Source organism: Cricetulus griseus, chromosome 3, assembly GCF_003668045.3.
Source record: "Cricetulus griseus strain 17A/GY chromosome 3, alternate assembly CriGri-PICRH-1.0, whole genome shotgun sequence".
NCBI classification, from domain to species: domain Eukaryota; kingdom Metazoa; phylum Chordata; class Mammalia; order Rodentia; family Cricetidae; genus Cricetulus; species Cricetulus griseus.
Genome location: NC_048596.1, coordinates 179,094,571 through 179,102,589, shown reverse-complemented (window position 1 = coordinate 179,102,589; position 8,019 = coordinate 179,094,571). Strand labels below are relative to the sequence as shown.

The window sequence follows — 8,019 nt, the reverse complement described above, 5'->3', positions numbered from 1 at the left end:
TTTAATCTGTCAGGTAGGCCTGTGGAGTGGATATCTCCCCAATAGCCTGTGCTTTAAGGGCCCAGGCTTGCCTGTGGGTGTCCAGCACCCACCTGAGTGGAATTGCATCAGGCAGGCTGTAAATGTCTTCCCACCAGGCAGAGGGAACTTTAATATGCTGGAAAACAAAGAAGGAACCAAACAGGAAAACAACTCTCTACTTCTATACTTGGCTTAACCATCTTTGAAGGAGAGGTTAAAACATTACAAATAAACAAGCATTCAGGCCATTGTCAGGAGTGGACCTGTGTTTACTAGAAATGCCACAGGGAGTTATTCAGGCTTGGAAGCTAATACTGTTTATACTAATTATAATTTTTAAGTAAAGAAATAGACAGGCTAAATTAAAGTAAGTATTGCAATATTTTAATGGTGAACTAGACTTGGCTTGCTTATATGATTTAAAAACTAAAGGTAGTTCACCACCCACAGACCCGGCAGCAAAGTTTGCAAGAGCCACCATGAGTTCCATCAGTCTGCCCACGGTACCGCCCCGCTCCCGCGGGGGCAGATTCAGGTAATCCTCAGGACTGTGTTCTTAGGAAAAGGCACTGAGCTGATAATGAAAGTCTGGTGCTTCTAGATCACCCTGAACAAGTGCATGCTCATCAAGTATGCCAAAGACTCACGCTGCAGTAGCAGCTTCTCCACACACAAACAGAACACCATGGATGCACTTTCGGACTGTCTGCTCCAGGATGTGGCCAAGGAGGCCCAAGGTGTGGGTGTCATTGGAATCGACGAAGGGCAGTTTTTTCCCTCACACCATGGATTTCTGTGAAGTGATGACCAGTGCAGGCAGGACAGTGACCCTTGCAGCACTAGACAGAACCTTGCAGAGGCAGCCTTTCGTCAGCATTTTGAACCTGGTGCCCCGGCTGAGAACATGGTAAAATTGACTGTGTATGGAGTGCTTCTGACAAGCCACCGACACTGAGAGGCTGGGCCTGGAGAAAGAGGTGGAGTGACTGGTAGAACAGACAACTACTACTCAGTGTGCTGCCTTTGCAACTTTAAGCTGTCGAAGGTTCATACTGCTGAGCCAGACGGCAAAGAGAACTATCCAGAGCTGGGACAGCCTGGAGGGGCCTCAACTGTACGAGGCTCTCTGCCCCTCATCAAGTCCTATAGTATGATTCTGTCAGTTGAGAGGACATGCCAGTTCCTGCCCCAGTTAGACTCTCAGAAAGCAAGGGAGGGGCTGGGACTGATGTGCTTAATGGACACTGTGCTGGGAGCGTGCTCATCTGCTTGTGACAGCATTTTTAAGCTCCCTTCTTGGTTGCTGAGATGCCTCAACTCAGAGTGGACCCACGTGGCTTGGTGCTTAGAGTCTGACATTCAGCCAAGGTGAGGACAGAGTCACATGATATTGTGACATTGGTGGTGCTGGCTTCTCCCTTCTTGGTGGCTTTCACTGCTGGGTTTTAGTCTCACAGAGCCCCATCACCCCTTATCAAGCCCTCTTATAGCACCGACTATGTGCCGAATCCTGACTTAACTCTCACAATGGCTTCCAGAACCAGTCCTTACAGAGTTGGCTCTCTCTTGCTTTGCTCAGAGCCCCAGCCCTGTGACTAAGCGCTTAGTGAGAACCTCTGCTTCTTATGCTACAATGTGTTAAAAAAAAAAACAACTAATATTAAAGTTTGCTACTTGATGAGCAAAAAGAAAATGGTATGGAACAATAGTATCAAACTGACTTTGGTAACAAAGTTGTAAAAATAAAAATAATTTGCATTTGATTCAGTTAACACTAATTCAAACTTAGTTGTTATAAGTTACAGTGTCAGTTATGATCTCTGTAGTAACCACTGGAAACAAACACTAAACTGTAAAGAGAAAAAGAAATGAGAAGAGAATTAAAATGTTACATACAAATAAATTATACACATTAAAGCCAAGTGGGGGAAACTGAGGAACAAAGACATGATGCATACAAAAGAAAAAAGAAGGAAGATGATAGAAAAAAGAGCATACTTTACCAAAAATTATTTAAAACTTAAAATGTAAATGAATTAAATTTTCCAAGTAAAAGCAGAGATCAGCAGATTGTACAGAATTAGTAATAAAGAAGAGAAGTACAATCAGAATAGGATTTTGTTAGATGAAAGTCAGTGTTGACTTAAAAACAAGAGTGAAATTATGTGGTGGGAATGCCATTCTCTGGTAACAATACAAGTATTTGATAAACAGAGTTTAGGAAAAACATAAAAGATATGAGATATTGTTTGAAATGTTACATTATTAAATATTATATTTAATATATAAACATTACACATTGTAAATAAGCTGCACATGCAGCAGCAGAGCCTATCAGTAGAAATAAACCATTGATGTTATTAAGAGATGTCATAGAGCTAGGATAATAACTGGAGGGGTCACTTCCTAGTTTGAAAGGCTAGGCAGAACAAATGGACATGTCAGGAAAGAAAGAGAAGACCCGGATTCAGCAATGGATGCAGCACAGATGGATTAGCCACATACTCTGTACTCTTTCCAACGACGGAAAAAGTAATGTTTTGTTGAAATGTACATAAAACTTCAACTAGGTAGGACTACATTTTGGATTAATAATCAAACCCAGCAGTGGATACAGCTACAAAACTCTCCCATACCTGACACATAAGGAATATTGCAAAAGAGAAGAATGGAAGATTGACAGGACCAGAAGATCATGGAATTTATTGTGACATTATATTGCCTAGCCAAGTCAGAAATTACACCCAGAAAATCTCCCAAAAGGAATGCCCAAATGTGAACTAAACAAGGGTGACAAAAATAAACATGCCAGAGTGGACAGGGGAAAGACTATGAGGCCTCATCACTACACAAAGAACTACAGGTTTCAAAGGAATTCTGAGAGCAGGAGACACCATCTTTTTCAAGGAAGAGCACACCAATTGGCTGTGCATTACCAAATTGTCAGCCCTGAAAACATACCTGCAAGTCCTATTAGACAGGCTGAGCAAGTTGTATTTCAGAATATACATTTATATACAATTTGTATACAATTTGTACAAGCACTTGCTTTTCCAGATAGTACACTTCTGCAGATGCAATGGCTAAGACACCGGACAGGAGTCCCTGGGACATGTGGTGCCTGTGCCTTGTACTGATCAGGGCTGGCTTGGGCCACAGGTTTTCTGGACACCTAGGCCTGGTTATCACCATAAGCCATCCATTTGTCTGTGGAAGTTTTGCTGTGTACCTTGGGGTTGTCTTGAGCACAGATAGTTTTTCTATCTTTGTGCTATCTCTGTTTCTTTAGTAGGAATCCTGTGGTGGCAGACATGCCTATTCCCTGGAGCTTGGGGTGATGCTTGGTGCAAATTTTTCTTTGAGGGAGAACACCTATGGTGAACCTCCAATTTCTCCTCTAGAATCCATCCAGCAGAGGTCATGAGATCCTGCATGTCAGTGACCTGAAGGACATGAACAGTCTTCTCACAACTGACTCTTGGCTTTGAGTCATGGATGATAGGGCCTTGACTTTTTGTGGGGAGTTCTCCTGTGCTTTGTCTTTGGGATCAAAATCAAAATAATAAACCTTTTTATTCCATTCTCAAATTTCTTCTCTGTAATTAAGAATTGCATTCCTTAGCATTTGACCTACTGTAGGTTTGGACAGGCCTAGTCCCTGAAAGCCTTAAGCCCTGCCTGGAACTTCTATAGTCCTCTTTTTTGTCAGTTGGGTCAATATATGTCTAGTCCAAGATTCCTGTGGTTAGGAAACATTGGGGACATTCCCTTCTCTTGACAAGAAAGGGTACCCCTTGTTGGAAATTGTACCAGACACAATCTTGAAGCTGGATGGGGAGGCACTGGAGGCCAGGATATCTGCAGAAAGCAGAACCTGTGGGGCACAGTCTTGAAAGTTCCAGTTGCACAGTCCTGCAGGACAGTGGCCAAGCAGCAAGGTGTGCTTAGGCCTGAGGCTTTTGGATCCTGGGAAATAGTTATAGAAGGGGATGGACTTTCACTTGTCTTCAGTGATTCTAAATCCCTTAGAGGTTCATTTGTTTGAGTTTGTGGTCAACCCAGCTTCCCCAGTGAGTGAACAATCACAGGACTCTTCATCCTCTGTCTCTCCCAGCTCCCTAGTATCCCTGATACTTGGCAACTGGGATGCCAGACTGATCTCCTGAACTAAAAACCCCTTGGAAGCTATCTCTTAAAGCCATACCCTCACTCTCCTGTGACTCACACACACCCTTGATTAGGCCTGTATTCAGCTCTGGTTGCCTGTCTAAGATCCAAGAACCATATCACTGTGCCAGGCACTGCCCATGAAACTCTGTGGGTTGGACACAGGAGTCATATTGATCTTCTGGACAGTTTTAGAGGCCTCAGAGGGTCCAGAGTTGTTCCTAGGTGGAGTCTCTCTCAGGAATCTGAGCTGAAGGGTAGAGGGAGGGTTCTATGTGGGAAGAGATTCAACAGTGGAAGTTATTTTAGTCACTTTCTCTTTTGGGGCTTTCTGAAAATGTTATCCCAGGACACTGGCTGTTTTGAGAATCATGTTGTCTCTAGAGTTCCAGAACAAAGAGGCATTGGAAGGCTGTGGAAAGGGCAAAGCTGTAGTCTTGTTCACATTGAAAACATGTATGGCCTTGAGGCCTCTGAGGAGCAGACTCCATCTGTGCCTCAGCAGGTACCTTGTAAGATGTGTTTCCATTACCTTCTGAGTGCTGAGATCTAGGAAGGAAGGGCTGTTTTCTTGCAGGTGGTCAAATCATTCAAGGATGTTTTTTTCCAAGTTTCCATATTTGTCTGAGTTTTCAGGAGGGATAAACACATGGTCCATATGTATTCCACAACAAATGCCCACTGGCCCCTTACTGTCATTGGTATGCATCCACTGGTTGTTTGAGTGGTTTTTCAGGGTGCCTTCTTGCTGCTTCTTCCCTGGCCCAACCATGGAAACATAGTGAGTAACTTCTTGGTTATCTCATGTGGCTAGTGTCCACCTCTGTCTCAGAGATAGCCTCGAGAACTTTGCCTAGGTAACCTCCTGGACTCCTATACAAATCTTTCAGAGGTATTCCAAGATAGTTTGTCAGATCCTTGCATGGGTCCCTCCACAGTTGGATTATCGCTGGACTCTTTGATGAGACACTTTGTGGATGGTGACTATTTTCATCTGCCAGTGCTGAAGGACATGAAGTTCTGGTATTAACTTCTGCCTGACCCATCCATGGGAGGTCATCCTGAGACTTTATCAGGTCCATCAACAGCTGGACCTTGTGGGACCTTGGTCCTGGTGTTGTGTGAACCTCTTTTCTTAGTGTTGCTCAGCTTCTCCCAGAGCTCTTCATTCATGAAATCCTCTGGGAAGTGGACAGCAGACCCCTGACCCTGGGAGACCCAACTCTTGGAAGTGAGTTGATTAAATGCAAATCACTCCTACTTTCTCAGTGCTTCTTTAAAAGATGGCTCTCTAGGTGTCGAACAGCAGATGGAACAATAAGTTGAGATCTTGAAGTTGTAGGGCTAGAAACCCCATAATCTTTGGGAGTAAATGGTGCATTATCTTTGGGAGAGAGGAGGGTCACCAGCCTGGGTTTTGGATTCCAGCCACTGTGGAAATGTGGACCAGGGCAGCTTTGGAGCCAAAGGTTGGGATTTGGCCAAGGGATATATCACGGCCTGTGAGGTAAAGAGCTGTAGAGGTATGTTAGTCTGAACTTGTACTGGGATGTAAGCAGGGAGTCCATTGAATAAGATGAAGGGGTCATCAAGGCCTGGTGTGGTTGAGATAGGTCTGTTTGAGTGGTCAAGCCCTGAGGTGGTTGAGATATGTCTGATTCAGTGGTCAAGGCCTGGGTGATTGAGATAGACCTGATTGAGTCTTTAAGGCCTGGGGTTCTTAGCATGGGAGAAGGGAAACCTGGCAGATGTGTACTCTGTGAAGTCTCCAGTGCTTTCCAGTCACACTGAAGAGCTGCATTGCTAGAATCTGGCATGGATGGAGGACAAGCCACAGGATAAGGAGGATGAGAAGGGTGGTAAGGTGTCCATGATGGTGGTGAATGGTGTCTTCCAGGAGTCAAGACCTCTGGTGGCTGAGAGGCACTCACAGATGACTGTGAATCAATAGAGGATGATGAATTCAGCATGACAGATGACAAGATAATAGACTCTTTGGGCCCCAGGTGTTCCTTGAGAGGGAGAAGAAGTTAGTAGAGACAAGTTAGGTTGCCAAAAATTGTGGACTGCCTAGGTGGCAGGTGGACTTTGGTAGCTTCTGGTTTGGACATTTCACCTGAGGCATCTTATCTTAAGAGCTGGCAAAAGCTGATGGTATCACCATGTCTCCCAGGCACACTGTGCAGAAGTGAAACCAGTACCTTGTCCTCCTTTGGATTCTTCCTTCTGCCTCTGCAATCTTTCACGGTCCTGATAGTCTTCCTGACCTTGCAGTTCTCTCTTCACCACCATTTGGGAGGTAGTGTTTTCCACTGATGGAAGTGAGGGTGATTTATGGTGGAGGAAGGATAATAATAGGTGGAGGATCCCCAGCCCACACATAAATTTCCTCTCCGTTGGCCAAGTAGTGAAGCTGGGGGTCAACCATGCAGTATCAATGCTTTCCAGAAAAGAGAGAAAACTTCCCATCTGAATCACACTCTTGCTCTCAGACAACTGAACACTGAGAGTTCTTTCTGGAAGTTGGCAGCTGGGCCCAAGCCCACATCACAAAGCTCCTGTCTCCCTGTCACAAAGGGCTCCTGAGTGTGGGGGAGGGGTGGTAAGAAAAGGTGACAAAATAATCACTGTCCATCCTCCAACCTCCACAGTTCCTTCATCCTTCACCGCCTTTTGTGTCTCTGTTTCCAATTCCACCTGTACACCCTGTCAGAAATGGAATCTTGTACATTTTCTATTCCTCCCCTACCCCCAGAGAGAGGCTTGTCTGTGTTCTGTGGGCTCTTGAAACCTCCAGGTCACCTCCAGTGACATATGTTCTCCAAAAGGTCATACCTCCTAATCTATCGCAAGCACTTCCACCAACTGGATACCAAGCACTCAAATATATGAGGCTATTCGGATTTATTCACACCACCACATTCCATTATCTGGCCTTCCACAGGCTTGTAGTGATATCATAAAGCAAAACTCACTTAGTCAAACTTCAAAAGTCCCCATAGTTTTCACAGTCTCAACAGTATTTCAAAGTCCAAAATTCCTTCTCAGATTCAAGACAATCTCTTAATTTTAACCTCCTATAAAAGCAAAACTCAAATTACTTGTCTTAATAGACAATGTCACAGAATATGTATTCCAATTCCAAAAGGGGGGAAAGAGGTTGTAGTAAAGGAATACTGGACCAAAGCTAGATCAAAACCCAGCATGGCAAACTCCAAACTCCATGTCTCCATGTCTGATATCAAAGGGCTCTTCGGATCCCCCACTCCTTTCAGCTTTCTTGTCTGCAATATACTTCTTTCTCTTGGGCTGGTTCCACTTCCTGTTAGCAGGTCTCCTTGCCAGGTATCCCATAGCTCTGGCATCTCCAACATCTCCAGCCTCCAATGAAATCCAGGCTTCACCTTCACAGTTTCATGTATTGGCCTCTCTAGGCTTCCATGTAGGGACAACCTTGCCATAAGCCTGGGCTCAGTGGGTTTTCTTATCCAGAGGATGGTTCCACAACCCCTTTACCCATGTTTCCTTCATGACTCTAACACCAGAACCACATGACTAAAGTTGCCAAGATATGCTGCCTGCTTAGAATGAAACCTGGAACTTGGACCCTTCTTGAATTATATTGGCATAAGCTTTGATTTGGTATTGCTCTTTAAGGACAAGTCAGTCTTAAGGCCTTTTCTTCTCCCAAGGTGCAGGATTAGCTGGGTGGGGTCTTGCCATGAGGGCACTACTCCCTTTATTCCGTGTCTCTTTTTCTTTTTCAGCACCAACAAAGGCTGAAATATTAAATTTCTTGTATTCTTTTCTTCCTCATTTGTTTTACTTTTC

At 44.4% G+C, this 8,019-nt stretch overlaps 1 pseudogene; it reads left to right on the top strand.

Annotated features, from left to right (window-relative positions):
* The first annotated feature begins 500 nt into the window (after nt 1-500).
* Nucleotides 501-1,188, top strand: LOC100769272 (annotated as a pseudogene).
* Nucleotides 1,189-8,019: the final 6,831 nt, after the last annotated feature.